Source organism: Lycorma delicatula, chromosome 8 (genome assembly GCF_047948215.1).
Source record: "Lycorma delicatula isolate Av1 chromosome 8, ASM4794821v1, whole genome shotgun sequence".
Taxonomy (NCBI): domain Eukaryota; kingdom Metazoa; phylum Arthropoda; class Insecta; order Hemiptera; family Fulgoridae; genus Lycorma; species Lycorma delicatula.
Window position 1 is genome coordinate 67,497,509 of NC_134462.1, and position 18,317 is coordinate 67,515,825.

The 18,317-nt window shown below is 30.4% G+C and overlaps 1 protein-coding gene across 2 annotated transcripts in view; it reads left to right on the top strand.

Annotated features, from left to right (window-relative positions):
• LOC142329011 (ABC transporter G family member 23-like) overlaps positions 1-18,317 on the top strand; it is a 198,843-nt gene that overhangs the window by 109,855 nt on the left and 70,671 nt on the right. The window lies entirely within an intron of this gene.

Genomic DNA, 18,317 nt, shown 5'->3' on the forward strand with positions numbered 1-18,317 from the left:
GAAAAATAGTATAGTATAGTGCCTTTAAAGTCACCCGGCTACTTAACTTAAAGACATACCGAATTCATGTGTCGCTCGTTTGATTTTACTGTTACGCTCCATTAAAGTCAATAGTTTAATCAGTTTTTTCGGAAGAGCATTAAAGTGTTGGATAATGTATTTTTACAGATGGCGCTTAGTTTCATTTGACTGGTTACGTTAGTAGTTGAAATGATTGCTACTGGAACTCCAACAATCCTCACATCGTCCATTTAGGACCTCTTCCCCAACAGAAAATTGGTGTGTGATGTGCAGTTTCCAGGCAACGAATAATTGACTCATATTCTTTGAAAACCTCTACTAAGTAACTGTAACGTAATTTTTTGTTTAGAATTAAATGAGAGAGATTCTTCGTTTCAATAAGATGTAGCTGCATGTAACACGGTAATAACAACAATGGACCTTTTGAGAAATTTCTTTAGTGAAAGAGTAATATCGACTGGATTATGGTCAGCCAGGTCACTTGATTTTTCTCTTACAGATTTTTTCTTTAGGGATATCTAAAAGGTTGTGTTTTCAAAAATAATCCACATACCTTGAACAACTGAAAGCCAACATAACTCAAGAATTACTAGAAATTGAAAGAGGTACACTTCAAAAGGTTGCACGGAATATGGAAAAAAGGATAAAGGCTTGCATTGATGAAAATCGTGGACACTTTCAACATTTGTTATAAAAAAGTTTTGATCTCAATATTGTTTTGCACAAATAATGGTAATATTTATGGAATATTTATACTTTCTTTTTCCTATTTAGCCTCCGGGAATTACCGTTCAGGTATTATTTCAGAGGATGAATGAGGATGATATGTATGAGTGTAAATGAAGTATAGTCTTGTACAGTCTCAGTTCGACCGTTCCTGAGATGTGTGGTTAATTGAAACCCAACCACCAAAAGAATACCGGTATCCACAATCTAGTATTCAATTACATATAAAAGTAACTAGGACTTGAACGGTGGAACTCTCGAATCAGCTGATTTGGTACGATGCGTTCACCACTAGACCAACCCGGTGGGTTGTAATATTTATAACTAATCGCATAAATAAAACACATTATTTTTCTTTAAACTGGATTGCGTTTTAAAACAGACACCCTATATATTCTTCATTTCGTACTTCAAAGGATGTCTTGTGTGAATTGTTTACATTTTTCATAAATTAACATAATATATTCCTGTGCATTAAAAATGTATTTTATCCATTGTTTGAACGATAAGAATTTGATTTAATATTTCTTCATATTTTGAAGAAGGAAAACTGTTTATCCGGAAAATATAGTGTGATCCAAAATAATATTTATTTAAACATAGCGATAAATCAATTTTCCTTCACGTTAATCATGGGGGAGGGTCCGAAGGGAAGGTCTTTCGGATATTTTCATTATTGCTGATGATAATTCCCTTCCTGGATGCCGAAGAATCAGATCCAAAATTTTGATAAATATAGAATGAAATATTTTTCTCGTAGTAAGACTGTATTATTTACATTACTAATGGAGTAATATTATGAAGTACTGAAGAGAAGAATAAGTGCGATGATAATTCATGTTTGTCCTATGTCATCTAGACGTATGTTTTTAATGTAAAAGATTTATTAGAATGGTGATTACCCTGAACTAAACCTCGAAATTTTTCTTTATTTAGAGGTATAAACGTTTCAGTGGAATCTTAAACTCGTACAGTATCAACTTAGCTTTTTCATTTGGAAAGAAATGCCGTGATAAAAACTTAAAAAGAGATAGAGTGCTAGGAACAGGTTTCTCATCTAATCCTTGAAAGGATGATAATGAATTCGTTTTCTGTTATATCGTTACAAAGAAGTACATGTGGTTGACGTTAGAATTCCAATGACTATTCCAAGTTGTTTATTTTTTTCCTTCTAGTATTCAAATTAAGAAAAATTTCATTTCTTTAAATTAATTATTTAGATTATTTTATGTTTAAAATATTTCAAAATTTGAGTCAGTTTTCGTTCTTACGTTTTAATTAACAACTATAAAAAAATTTCACTTCGTAAAATGGAAGTCCTTATAACCAATAGTTTTAAAAAATTATAACTATTTTGGGATTGATATTATTTAAATTTTGTATATGGATTTACGTGACTTTTTGACATTAACTTCTTGGGCTTAAATATGACGAAAAACTTTTTCCTTTCTTAATTTTTATGCTAATCTCTTGGTTTTTCCATCTGTTTACTTTTCTATAAATAAGAAATCTATTTTTATTTATTACCCTCATTATAAATAAGATAAATATCTAGTAAAGCTTTTAATATTGAAGTGTTCTCATAGAAATAAATAATACTTATAATAGAAAGGCCAGCAATTATAATAGATAAAAGTCACGGTTATCATACGTCAGTCATTTTTATAAACGTATTAATTAACAATCTAACAGTACAAGAAAAACCCAGTTTAAAATTATACACGATTAAAAAATAAACAAAAGCAAACTAAAACTGCTTCTCTTTTTAACCGTAAACAAACAGTAATAGAAGTTTTTGCTAATAAAGAAAATATAAACATAATATTATTTTTAATTTAAATAAGAAATGAAATAGTACAAATAATTTTGAGTTTTTTTTTTAGTATTGAGTAAAATTAAAAATATAGTATACACCGATGTACCACGCGCATCCAGGGTTGGAAAAAAAAAATTGTTACTTTTTTGGATTTTATTAATAAAATCAACACAGAAGTTCGAAAGTATAACAGTATTTGTTATTAGCATAATGTCAGTAAATCAGTCTATACTGTTAATATTTAATTAAAAGGATAGAAATTATAGTAGGTATTTACCTGAATTACTGTCATCGGTGCTTGAGATTCTGCCATCCGTTGAATTAAGATACCTTCGTAATCATTTAACCACGTATAATCGTCCTCACGTCCATCGAGAGCGTTTAAATATAACATTTCGAACAAAAATCAAAAATTGTTCAATCAAATCCTTTGGTATTTTTTACCGAGCTACAATAATCCACTCAAGATCTAAATCAGTTTCTTAATTTACCAGATGATATAATCTTGTGTGTCGTGTTGACCATCCAGTTTCTGTAATTTTTTCGGTTTGGTTTTAAAGAGTCGGTTTACGCAGATATCTAGAAGTTGAAGAATATATGTCATTCTACCAGGTAATAATCTGATCTCACTTTTCAGTGATTTGTCTTCCACTTTACATTATCGTGGGTATGATCTCTAAAACTATCATTACAAGTAAGGAAGGTTTTAGTAATAAAGCGCCTGATTGGCCGTTTTCACATTTACCGAAACGATATCGTCGATCGTAAAAATTAACTTAGATGTATAGCTTTCACACTTACCGACATATCGGTGTCGGTTACAGGCACCGTCATGTTGCCGGGCTGCCGGTCTCCCGCCGTCGTCGTTACTGCGTCGTCGCAGCTAATTATTTATTTTGTACTAGTTGTGTTTCTATTGAAACTTACAATTTATAAAATAATATTTGTATTTTTTTGGGTTTGTAAAAAAAAATCTTTTTTCTGTAAAATATGGCTAATTTTAAATATGATATAGTAACTTTGATTGAACTTGTAGAAAGTTCAATTATAGAACGATGATAATAAAAATAAAATGCTCAGAGAAAAAAGTTGGCAAGAAATATTCTCGTATAAGTCGGATACGAAAATTCCACAACTGCAGAGAAGAAAAAATTAGGTGACTAGAAGTAAGCAGATATCATTGAAACCGGTAGATAACTAAGTTAAAACTTGTAATGTGAAAATACTCTTATCGATGTCGGTACTGAGTCGTCTCGGTATCGGTGTCGTGTCGGTAGATGTAAAACCAACGCTAGCGATATCGCGTCGATGTCGGTAAGTGTGAAAACAGCCGTTGAAGTACCCAGACACATTTAACCCACATTTAAGTTCCAGTAAAAATCATCATTATTCATCCTTTCTTTTTTATTGTGCACGTACGACAATATAGGGTGGAAATTTTTCACGTTTAGGAAGATATTATCTTTTAAAAATTACGTAGGGGGTAAATTTTCCCGATGTCAGTTTCACCGAGCAACGTTATTTTCCGAACACTCTGCACTACACTTTGAATGGATGTTGTCAATGGCATTTCGAAATTCACCGGTGACCGGTCTGCATTTCTGATTTGTTCTAGGGAATAATTGTTCCTTTTTCGTAAATTTATGAGATTTCTTTAAAATTTGTCAGTTTATCTTCGTATATTTCTGACAGCCTCTGTTTTATTGTCGTCCATCTTCGAATAGAAAAACTATGTCGGCAAAGAAATCGCCGTACCCAGTCAAGACTAGGTGTAATTTCATCCAACCGATATTTAATTCATCGGCTATTTCCAGGGCTTTTATCTGACCCATTTATGTAGAAATCGCGTATCCAAGATTATGTACATTCCATATAAAACTACAAGTTTTTCCTCTATTTCCTGATATTTCGCGTTTTTCTGCAGAAATACTCTCTTGTTTTTTTTTGGTTACAAGAAATCCGTTTACTTTCTTTCGCCTCTCACGAATGCAGGAATCTTTTATATTACAATTTTTTTATGTAGCACGGTTTCCATGCTCCTTTGCGTAAGCAATAACACTAACTTCTCTGCAAAATTGAATAAATATAATTTCTTACTTCTCTAATTTTGTAATTCTACATATAAGACATTTTTGCTACTGAATGGTATTTTTCACAACGAAAATATAAAACGACAGCAAAATTATTGATAAAAATTTTCCATATGAAATAGGAATTCCTATGTATGAGAAAAATCTGAAGGATTCCTATGTATGAGAAAAATCTGAAGGATTCCTATGTATGAGAAAAATCTGAAGGATAGATTCCAATAATTCTAGCGCTAGACCAATACCAATAATTTCTCATATTGTATTTTACTTTTAGCTCTAGAAGGAAAAGGGTTGTAATCAGTCCAATTTGGGAATATGAGGTTTTCACCGGATCTTGACCTTTTGACACCTAAGGAATCCAAAAAACCGGATGAAAGTTTTCCGGATGTTAATGTTGGTATGTACGTGTGTTCAGTGTTGGCCTATAAATCACCTTGTATTTCCATAACTACTGGGCCGATTTTGACCAAACTCGGTCAGATTACTTCTATATGTGTGTCACTGACGCCATTAACATTTCAACTTAAAAGGTCAAGGGGGTGAGGCTGTAGAGCAAGGACACCCTCAGTATCTCGAGATTTCGCCTAAGATCATATGTTTCTTAGACACATTTCTTAACAATTAAAAAGTAATAATATTTGCAGAAAAATGTTTTGTAAAATCTCACCTCACCCCCAAAATTCTCTAAACTACTGCTATATTGTGACGTCACAAGTAAGCAGTAGAATTAAATAAATGAATAATATTTAAAGTGTAAAAAGTAACTCGGTCTGGCTGAATCTCGAACTCGATCGCCCGGTTGACTCAGTACCTGATGCGTTAAACTTCGCGGCTACATCAGCCTGCCGACCATACAACCTAAATTTATTTTATGTAAGTTGTTAAATTAAATTAGTTTAGTTAGTGCCGGCCGTCGCCGCAAGTACCGCTACACCCGCGCGAATTAAATACGATATGCGCGCGCGTTTTATTTACAATTATTGAATTAAATAAACGAAAAATTATTATATTTAAATTAAATGATAAATATTTTTAATTAAGTTATGCGTATATGTGTGTGTAAGCCGTGCATCAGAAACAACTCACTGCTGTAGGACTTCCCCGGAATACTGCTTTAGCCGCTTGACGGGAAAGTCCTACATCTGTATTGTCAGCTTCTGTAGGGATTTAGGTTCGTAGTAAAAAAATTTGTATTTACAATTATGTATAGATTGATTAATAAACAAGTCAAATGAATACTTAATTATCAGTGTGAAACCGTAAAATCCATGTACGACGAGCAGGCTATTTTGACCGTCATTCTGGACAAAATAATACGCGTGGTGCATTGATGTATTATGATTACTTTAAATCAGAGAGATCAGAATATTGGGCACTAGAGTACTTGTGTGTAGAAATAACATGTAACTAAGCAGATTTATTTTCTTATTTTAACTATTATAAAACCTAAGAATGAAAGGTAGTAGTAACTTTATAAATCATTGCAAATGAGAAAATTTAAATAGTAAAAATTCTAGAAAGTTAACTGGTAAACTCAGGATAAAAAATTACTAAATTATTAGATTATAGTCGTTTACCGTTTTTTCTCTGCATTAATTTTCTTATTTTTATTTAAACGCAGATTTCTCGCATTTTACATTTTTTAACCCCTTACGGGCTTTTTATTGGCCTATTAATAGTTTAAAAGAAAACAAAACAAATTTTTTAAATATTACAAACTTAAGAAATAAAATTAATTAAAAAAATATATATAAAATGTAATATTTTTTTTAATTGCTTTTAAATCTCGAGTTTTTGAAATTAAGTTTTGTGGGTTGTATTTGGTTGGCACCAATTAAGGTTTGGTAAATTGTTATTAGATATTTGTTATTTAACTCACCGGGTTGGTCTAGTGGTGAACGCGTCTTCCCAAATCAGCTGATTTGGAAGCCGAGAGTTCCAGCGTTCAAGTCCTAGTAAAGCCAGTTATTTTTACATGGATTTGAATGCTAGATCGTGGATACCGGTGTTCTTTGGTGGTTGGGTTGCAATTAACCACACATCTCAGGATTGGTCGAACTGAGAATGTACAAGACTACACATCATTTACACTCATACATATCATCCTCATTCATCCTCTGAAGTATTATCTAAACGGTAGTTACCGGAGGCTAAACAGGAAAAAAGAAAAGACATTTGTTATTCAACCTACCGGGTTGGTTTAGTGGTGAACGCGTCTTCCCAAATCAGCTGATTTGGAAGTCGAGAGTTCCAACGTTCAAGTTCTACTAAAGACAGTTAGTTACTTTTATAGAGATTTGAATACTAGATCGTGGATACCGGTGTTCTTTGGTGGTTGGGTTTCAATTAATCACACATCTCAGAAATGGACGATCTGAGACTACAAGACTACACTTCACTTATACTCATTCATATCATTCTCATTCAACCTCTGAAGTAATTCCTGACGGTGATTCCCGCAGGCTAAACAGGAAAAAAATAGATGTTTGTAATTCAGTCCGATCTCAAAAATTAATAAAAGTTTTATTTTTTAGGGCTTTTCTGAAGATCTAACAAAAAAATCAATAAAATAAAAATTAATAATGAAATGAAATTTTATAAGTTAACAGAAATTGGAGAAAATAAGGCTATCAACATTTAAAATATTTTAGAATGTTGTTATGAAACGAGTTTATTAAACTTCAAATTCAGTGGCGAAGGTAGAATGGACAAAGAATATATATAAATATATATTTATTTATTTGTATATTCAGAAACGTCATGCATTTTATTTATGATTTGTGATTATTGCCATCTATTTTAATTTATTTTCATCCATTTCTTTCTCTAATAGCTTGTGTTTGGAACAGGTGAGTTGATTTTAGTTTATCAGTACGAATTTTATCTTTCGCCGTCATTAGTTGTCTACAACTATGTGGTTGTAGTACTTAACGGGTCATTATTTTAGCTTTTAAAAGGGTAAACCCGTCTAATGATGTGAAAAGGTCAAGGTTAATTTGAGACAAAATGATGTCATGCTGTTTTGAATCTTAAATTTTTTTAACATTTTTTATTTATTTTTTAAAATTACTTAACCATCTAGGTCGAGATGGAATTATTCCAAAACATTGTTTATCTGTAAAGTTGTATCCAACCAATTATTACTTCTTTATTAACTAGGATGAGTTAAAAAATTCCAGTTTTTTTAAAAAATTTTTTTTTCATTCGTTATTCTTCAATACGTAATGGACTGGTTAAACTAGTAATTTAACTCTTTACTCCCTCTTGAGAAATTCTGAAAGATATTGACGTAGCTACGTACTAATAAGCAAATTTTAATCAAACGGTTCTTCTGAACCATTTCTTTGTTGAATAATTCTAATTAATAACGCATATAATTAACATTTTTACATGATAATGAACGTAGCTACTAAAATTATTGAGGTGAAGTACGTCTCCAAAAATGTAATTTTTTTTCATTTTTTTAAAGAATACTCATAGAACCGTTTAATGAATTTATTTTTTACGTCATTGTTCTCTGGGCTGGTTTGATTCGTCTTTCTATCTCTTTCTGTTCAAATCTGATGATTTAATCTCTACATATTAATGAATTTTATATCATTCAATTATTTTTTGTATATTTTTATTCGTTTTCTTCTTCCTGGGTTTTATAGTATAATTCTTCTCATCAATATATATTAATTACATAAATAATGTTAACAGTATTATTAATTAATGTTAACAGTAATACAGGAATGGGTAGCTACATATGCTATTCCACAAATAAAAAAGGGACTACTTTTCCATTTTCTCTGGATGGTTTAAGGGAAACTGTTTGTAAAACCTTAATCAGAGCAGTATCACAAATTAAATAACTGCTAAGTCCCACGTTAACTATTTAAACAAGAGATAAATATTAAAAATTAAAAAAACACGACTGCCTCAAAAAAACATTGCTGTTTAATATAGGATAATTAAAGAGCGTGCGGATGACAATTCACACACACACACACACACACACACACACACACACACACACACACACACACACACACACACACACACACACACACACACACACACACACACACACACACACACACACACACATATGTATATATATATACACACACACACATCAATATATATATATATATATATATATATATATATATACACACATACACTATATACACACATGTATATAGCCTATGACAATCCCAGTAATATAAGGATTCCAACGCGGGGTCATACAGCCAGTATGACGCGGGGTCTAAATCGGTTCAGCCAGTTGAGCTGCTACGGTGTAACACACGTGCATTACACTCCTTTTTGGGCAGTCGTGTAAATAGTTAAAATTCGCTTGTCCGGGTTGGAATCCCGGTCAGGCATGGATGGTATTTTTCATACGCTATGAAATTTCAATTTCAGAATTTCCACGTACAAGCTTCTCTGTAAGCTTTTGCAATGAATTAATTCATCAAGCGCAAAAATATGTGAAATAATATTAGGGTAAACATGTGTAGATACTAAATATGAGAATAAATACAAAATAATGCACAATTCAAAAAGCGTTAATGAAAATTATTTGAGCACATATTTATTGTTCATGTTGAATAGGATGCAGAAAATTAAAAATTTTTTAAAAATGTAATTCTTTAATTAGTATTTAATAGTTTTTCGACAGAGTAATATTTGTTCTGTAAAAGAAAATCTTTTAATTATATTGGTGGGAAAAATGTTTTAAACGGTTTGGTAATTTATTAAAAATAACAATGGAGGTATGAAGTCAAAGACCTGGAAGTACTACGTTAATTTGTACAAAAACAGCTCTGTTATCTGATTTGATTAAACTGGTTATCTTTATTTTTTTTTTAAGAATAAGTGATTATTCTTTTTAACAAAGATTTCACATTCATAAATAAATATATCGTCGCGAGTTTCGCGGCTTGTTTCAGGATATTGAGAGGTTGACAATTTAAAATTTTATATAATTACAGTTTATTGGTTTACGATGTTCATAATTACAACCAGACAAATTAATAATAATAACAATGGTGATAAATACAATAATGATAATAATAATGTCACAATAACAGAACTGTTAATAAAAAAAAAAATAAATACCCAAATATTAGTATAATAATTAAAACCACAATAATAATCAGAATAACAGTACTAATAATAATAGTAAACGATAATAATATTAAATTTCAATAATAATAAATCAAACAATTAATACATAATATAGTACATGCAATAATATATAATATAATCAAAGCAGTAAGTATGACATAAAAACAGAGCATAATACATAACGTAATCAACAAAGAATAACAATCAAAATATTACACATAAAATAGTGATAAATGTCTATAGTAAATAATAAATACAGATTACACCCAAGACAGAGTCAAAATAAATAATTCTTAGGAATTTATTCCAGGTAGATAAATAAAAAACTAGAATTCAGAACCATTAACAAAAGAAACTACTAGTCTTAACCATTATTAATCAATAGTCTTATACCAACTATCAATCGTACAAAGTTCACTGGTAAATACCTAACAGTTTATGAATGAAATTTATTGCATTATTTCTTTCACTTATAATTTTACTGTAACTCACGATAGTATTTCTTATTTACTGGAATTACTCGTGGCGTCATCTTACTCTTATCAAACTGGGTTCAAGATCCTCTTCGCTGGACTGACGTCTCGCACACTCAGTCGTACACTCACACCTGTGACTCTCCTCGCTTGACCGTCGTCGTAACGTGTCGCTGGACTGGTTCCTAGAACTCCTCCGAATCCATACAATTCGCAGCCTCTCCTCGCAGAACTGCCCTTGCGGGACCAAAGCCGTAACGTCTTGCCGACGGTTCTAATAGAACTTTTTTTGGCTGGTCTTACTTCTAACCTATTTACCTGCCGGAATGGATCCAAGTCGAAGGGGTGAGAACAGTTGACCGAGGCTTTTGTTCCCATGAATTCCAAACCTGGTCTCTTCTTACCTCACAACAGGTGTTTTTTGTTTGTCACCGGGCAGTCTAACAAAAGACGATTGTAAAACGGACCTATTATTAAAAAAAAGGGTTCTCCTTTTTTTCTCTTTCTGGTTTCTCCAATTATTATATCTTCTATTACTTTCATAATAATTGGTAGGAATCCGTTACTCAGACCTGTTATACCGGTCTGGTTACGATATTGATAGATTAGCATTTTTAATTTTCTAAATATGGAATTTTTTTTATGGAAGCCAAACATTAATCGGACAGCTCATTTTATGGTCTTCAGAATGAAAATTCATTTTTGAGGGATTCCCAAGAAATGATATTATACTACAGAAGGTAATATATACAATTCGTCAGAGCAATTTTTCTTCCACGAGACTTTATCCTTTGTATATTTTTCCTTCAGTTCATCATGGAAACTTTTCGTTTGTAACATTTTTATTTTACAAATACTGTGATAAATAAAATACTTTTTAAATTAAATTACACATCATGATATTTATCCTTTAATGATTATCGCTTTTCGAATAATTATTTACATGTACACATAAATAAGAATGTATCAGTCTGAATTAACTATCACTCTAATTAATTTTTTTGTTTTTAAAATTGGTAGTAGACTGTATAACGTCCTAGACCTAACTAAGTTTCGTAATTTTTCATGAAATTAACTTTTAAATGCTTCTCTTTCCTTGGCAACATGAAACTAGAACAAGCTAATGCATAAGATAATGTATAATACAATATTTGCGTGTTAAAATAATTTGCTATCGTCTAACCTTTTATTATTTTTTTAATCCTTATTCATAGTAATTACCACGTCCAGTATTTCAATCCATAATTAGAAGCTGAATATAAATGATTATTTTATTATTATTTCCTTATTTTTACAATACCCAATTTATCAAAAATAATATATTATTAAAAAATTCATATTAATAAATATTAACTACTGAATCTTAATGCGTTTTAATTATTAAACACATCTAACCTTATATGAAATGTAATTCTACGTTTCATTGATGTGTATTTAAATTTCAAGCTGTCCTAACATTCATAAATAATGGTTAATTGTGCAGTTTTTTAAAGATTCTTAGATTATATTCCAACCAGAAAATGTCTATTGTAATATATTTTGTACAAAACCTTTTAATATGTCTTTGAATCCAGCTTGCCTGTAATAAAACAAAATTTAATGAATCTGGTAGGGGATAACTTCATCCGTATCCCAAGCAATCCTATTGTATTAAGGCTATTTACCGTGTCGGAACATTCTTTTTCCCTACAATTTAAACTGTTTTTAGATAAGCTTGTCACCAAATATAAAAAACCAAATTTTATTCTCAATCGAGCAGTAAGAAAAGAAATGGATCCAGCAGAGGTGTCATCCATTTAGTATTAGCAACAGTACAATAAAAAAATATTTTATTGGCTGCGTTGATCTCACATTCTAGTTTATTCTAATGTGACAGACAATTTACGGATGACGTGTGAAAACATCAGCCCAGAATAATTTAGTATACATTTCAGAATATGAATGCACGTAAAGATGGGTTTTAATATTTGAAGGAAAACAAATTTGTTTCTGTTGAAGGGTTGGTCGGTCATTGCAAAATGTCGATTAGTAATTTTCTCCCAACCTTGGTAAAGGTAGCATGATCTCATGAAAGATCGGAATCCTACTGCCTCTTCTTCTGTTTAGCCTCCGGAATCATCGTAAGGTATTATTACTTCAGAGGGTGAATGAGGATGATATGTATGAGTGTAAATGAAGTATAGTCCTGTACAGCCTCAGGTCCATTTTTGAGATGTGTGATTAATTGAAACCCAACCACCAAAGAACACCGGTATCCACGATCTTGTATTTAAATCCGTATAAAAGTAACTGCCTCTACTAGGATTTGAACCTTAGAACTCTCGACTTCGAAATCAGTTGATTTGCGTTGACGAGTTAACCGCTAGACCAGTCCGGTGGCATGGATTCCTAATGCCTAGAGGAGGCTTAATGCACTGTTTTGGGTAGTGCTAATTGTCTCTTTTCACATTTCTCGTGTGTTGGCTAATTGTAGCTTTCTCATTTTTCGTGATTTTTTCTTTATTCTTTATTCCTTTCTGCTCAGTGTGTTCTGTAATTTTTCTATTCGTCACTGGATCCGTGGTAAGAAAGTATGAAACGTTTTGATTCACCTCAAATGAAACATTTAGTTCATTATAAGTGCTAAGAACAGAAAAATCGGTTGTAGTCTAGCTTTGCGTAGAAAATGATTACAAAATTAGTTTATTAAAAATTAGTTTTAAAAAATGTTCGTAATAAACAAGAATTACGTAGTTTTGAAACCTATTTTATCAGTATTGATGCTGAAACTTCATTACCGAACATCGAATGGAGATTGATATTTAATTCTAAATTCGATATCATCCTTTTTCATATTTTAATTTATTAAAAATCTTTTTTGTAAAGTTTTTAATCGTAAGAATATTTAACGGTTATCCTCTATCTTAATTTTTGTCATGGGCGGTGATATTTTTCCTGTTGTTTTAAGATTTTCCTTTATATGTGGATTAAGAGGCATGCATTTAGCAGAATTGGGCAATCTAAAACCAAGGGGTTTTGAAGTTTTTAAGTTAAATTTACTCATTCTATTGGTATTGAGTAAACTGACAGTTTTTACATTTTTACTTCCTTGTACAAAATAAAGAAAGTATTGTGATCGCGAAAAATTTCGGTTTTCAGATTTCAACAGAAATATCCATTTTGACCATTTCTGAATTCATTTTGACTAGTTTCGGCGTGACGTCTGTACGTTTCTCGTATAACTCAAAAACGATTAGCCGTAGGATGTTGAAATTTTGGTTAGAACTGTAACCAAAGGATGTTGTAACATCTAGTTGTGCACCTCCCATTTTCATTGCAATTGACTGAACCAAAAGTGTCCAAAAAAGCCCAAAATCCAAAAATTGGATTTTTGACTTTTTATTAACTGCAGTCATAAGTCCTCATTGAGAGCTATTTAACGATGTATCATAAGTGGTACTTATTTTCATTGGTTCCAGAGTTATAGACAAATGAAATTTTAATTAATGAAATATTTAGATCTTACAAGGGATAGGCATATCGGTTCGAATCAAACTTCATCTCCTTTTTTTTGTTTTTGAACTATTTTTTATTTAAAAATATTGATTTATTAATAATTATTAAACTCTGATTGTAAAAAAATGTTTTATGATAAATAATAATTTATTATTATTATTATTATGCTTTTACGGCCAACATGGGACCACTTAAGTCAATTTTAGTTGGATCTTTTCTGAGAAAAGCGTGTTATTTTACTCTTTCGAGCTGCCCAGTATTTCTTCATCCGTTCAGATCTTGCTTTCTTTTCTTCATCCGTAAACACCCTCTTCGTTGTATTTTGTCGTTTGTCTGTCTTTTGTTTAAATCTAATGCTTTTATCTTTTAGCTTTGTAATTTTTCCAGTTTTATTCTGTAGGTCAGTCAGGGAAATTCCCGATAATTATAAATTATTATTAAATAATAATTTAATAATAACAATAAAAAAATAATAATATGAGAAGTTATTAATGAAATAAAATTTTACGTACTTTTCATTTAAAATAAAAAAGTGTGTATGTAATTTAATAGTCGTACAATGAAGCCGGCCTCCGTTGGCGCGAGTGGTAGGGTCTGGGCTTTTCATCCGGAGTTCTCGGGTTCGAATCCCGGTCAGGCATGGCATTTTTCACATACGCTATAAATCATTCGGTCTCATGAAGCAATACATAACTGTGGTTCTGGAGATTAAAAGAAGAAAAAAATAAAAAAGGCGTACAAGGAAGTCACGTGGTGTCCCATCAGATTTTTTAATTTATTTTTCAATTCTACTTTAAAAATATTTGGTTCTATAAAATTTCGTAAGTACTATTTAGTTTTTCAATAAAATATATTTATTGACTTTTTGCCGCTATTTATTTATTTATATTCTTAAATACACATTTTCGATAGATAATTTAATACGATAAAATTATATCGTATTCTTTTTTAATTTTTTGTTTATTTGTTAATCTGTGTATATTAATAATCGATTATCTGTCGTATTTAATTAATGAAATTAAACAATTCTATTTTCGTATTCATTCAAAGTTAATTTCGTTTCATTTAAAATTAATTCTTGTTTGTCTACAATATTTGTAAATGTAATTTTAGACGTAGAAATATTTGTTATATTAGTCCTATTTAAATCTATATTATTAATTTTAAATATATTTGTAAACGATAGCTACTAGATTTTTAATGTATGTAATATTGCATGACCTGATTTTATATGTGGACCATTTAAACCACTATTTTAAATGTTGGACCATTTAGATATTAATTTAGCAAGTCACATTTAAATTAATTGAAAATTCATTTTAACGTACACAAATCCACATTTTTTTGCGAAATTAAATATATTTAATTCAGGAATATGATGCTGTAAACACATGACACGCGTTTAATTTAAGAGTAACAAAACATTTTTACTGTTATATACATGTTATTGCTGTAAGAATACTTTAAAATAAATTATTAATTTATTACTTCGTTACGTAATAACTGGAAGCAGCAAGGGATTCATAAAAGAAACATTTAGTGGCTGAAGGTGAAAAGATTAGCACAGACTTGTGAATAACATCTTATTTTTAATACGATTCCTTTTTTTTAGTGATTGGACTTTTTTTTCATTTTATAATTTCATTTTTTTCATCTCCTTAATAATTTACGATTAAATTAATCCTTTTCCGACGTCATAACTCGAATTATAAAGTTTTATTGCTGTTATTATTTTAATTATTATTATAAAATTATTTTTTTGTTATAGAAAAAAGCTATCGACTTACAATTAACTTCATTTTAATTAGTTTAGAGAGCCAGGCTTTTAAATATTTAATTCAATGTATGTTTTTAATAATTATTGTTTATTACTTTCATATCGGAAATTCAAAATTACAAGATTTGCAGTAATTACTATTCTTATTGCTTTATTTTATTACGTGAAATAAAAGCAGTCTTTATAATTGACTTTATATAAAAAGTGTATTTTACTGGTTTAATCATTCTTAACGAGTGTTTACTAATAAGAGCGGATATTACCACTGTAATTTATTCTTATCTACTTCATATCTATATTTGCATTGCTTTTGATTGGTTATGTTTATTTTTTTATTTTAAATCTGGATGGAAAATAATTAGTTATAAAAAAAAATAGTTTTTTATTCTATGGGTATTAATTTATGAAGAACTACGTATTCAACTAAAAATGAAAACGTGATTTACGCCAGTGATGTTATTCAACAGGCTATAAATTTACGAGTTCTGAATAGCCTACATTTTTTTTTTTTGATGAATTTCACAATTATTAAACTATTTTGCGTATCTTTTTTTAAGCAAATTATATGTATTATAATAATCCATATAAAAAAAACCTGTTACTTTGGGTTTTTTTGTATACATTAAGAAAATTTGTAAAAAGAAATCAGTACAAAGGTAATTAAAAGAATGTTCTGATGTAAATGAGTAGATCGATAAGTTATTAACTTCGATAAAATTTAATTTGAGATATCTGTAGCTTATGAAGACACCATTATAAAATGCCTTCTTTTCTTGAACTTCTGCTGACCTATAGTCATATGAACTATATATCACACGATAAAGGGATACTTAAAATTAAGATTTACCGGGAAGGACGTCTTACCATTATTATCAACTTATTTACACATCGATTAATATTAACTAATGTTAATCGACTAGTATGTGCATACTAATTCTATATTAAGAAGTAATGAAACTAAGAATAAGTATTTGTATTTCATTTAATTCCCAAACACGCTGTATGCAATATTTTTTGAATAGGTATTATATGCGTTCGATTTTAAAATCGATAAATCCGAAATGAACTGTCAGATTTTTGTAATTTAATACGCTAGCGTTTACGTAATGTATAAAAGTATTCTTTGTTTCCTTATATAAAATGTTTATAGATTAATAAAAAAAAGAATCCAGTTTTTGAGCAAAAATTCAGAAGACACTAATTTTAAAGAATTGTTTTCATAAATATTTGAACAGATCTGCCAAATTTCACATATCTAATTTAACACTTTTGTATTTCTTCCCTCTTTTCACCCCCCTTTTTTGAATCTATAAATCCAAGAGACATCTGGTAAAATTTAATGGATTAATTTATCATTAGGTCGTTGTAACAAATAAAATATTCTAATAAACTTACCATGATTTTTAAAAATATATTTTTTTCTTTATTACATATGGATGATAGTAGGTTAGTGCTGTGGGAAAGGAGACACGACGTTGCCATAATCTTCGTAATAAAAATGGATTTTCCTAGTAACGAAATTAACCATCTGTGAAGGCTCGGAAATGCAACACACTCAAATGCTTTCCCACGAAACCTTTCTTTCTTTTTTCTGTTTAGCCTTCGGGAATTACCGTTCAGGTATTACTTCAGAGGATGATATGTATGAGTGTAAATGAAGTGTAGTCTTGTAGTCTCAGTTCGAACCATTCCTCAGATGTGTGGTTAAGTGAAACCCAACCACCAATGAACACCGGTATCCACGACCTACTATTCAAATCCATATAAAAGTAACTACTGCCTTTACTAGGACATGAACGCTGGAACTCTCGACTTCCAAATCAGCTGATTTGGGAAGATGCGTCCACCACTACTAAACCAACCCGGTGGGTCCCTTTAGCTGATATTAATTAGAACAAACGTTACTATTTTATTTTGTTCTGAATTATGTTGTTACTACCCATAGCCAAGGATAAATTGGTTGTACTTTTATAGAAAATATTGATCTAATAATATTTTTTTTTTTTGAGATGACGGGAATCGACTCCTTTGGTCATTTTGTCATATGAGAATTGAAATTTGTCGCGTATGAAAAATGTCATGCCAATAACTATTATAATTAACGGTACATTAGACAGTTTGCCGTTATTAAATTTATTCTGAATTCGTTCCAGAAAAAACAGGAGAGTAACAGAAAATAAAACCTAGATAATCACTTCATAAACCATAAGAAAAATGCTTTTATCCATAACGGAAATAGTTTATTTCTACTTTATTTGTCAATTACGTTCGGTAATGTGAATTACGTAGATGTATAAACTTTTATTACTACAGATCAAACCAAATTTAGTAATTAAAAGTTTATAATAACTTCAAAATATTTCTGGTTGTCGTCACCATATTCATATATTGGTACTGCTGATTTTGCCCTGGCGTTTACTCCTGTTTAGAGGATATTTGATTTGAGTTGGGTTTGTTTAGTTAGTATATCATGTGTTAATTTATTTCATAACCTTTAAATGTGTCGGGATGAAATCCTTTTTTGCGTACGTGTAAAATATCAAGGTTGCTATTAATGTTGGTGGGTTCGGGGAAATGTTGATTTCATGTTATTATGGAAGGCTTTAAAGTGTTTACTGTATGTTTGTTTGATTCTACGTCCCGTTTGGCCGTTGCGCATCGGAGCTGTTTACTTTTTTATTTTTCAGGGCCATTTTTTTTGTTTTCTTAATGTAATGATTTGTTTTGTTTGTTGTGTGAAGGCCACATTGTACCCAGATATTTTTTGAATTGGCGTACTATTTTTTCAGAGTTTTTTTACCTAG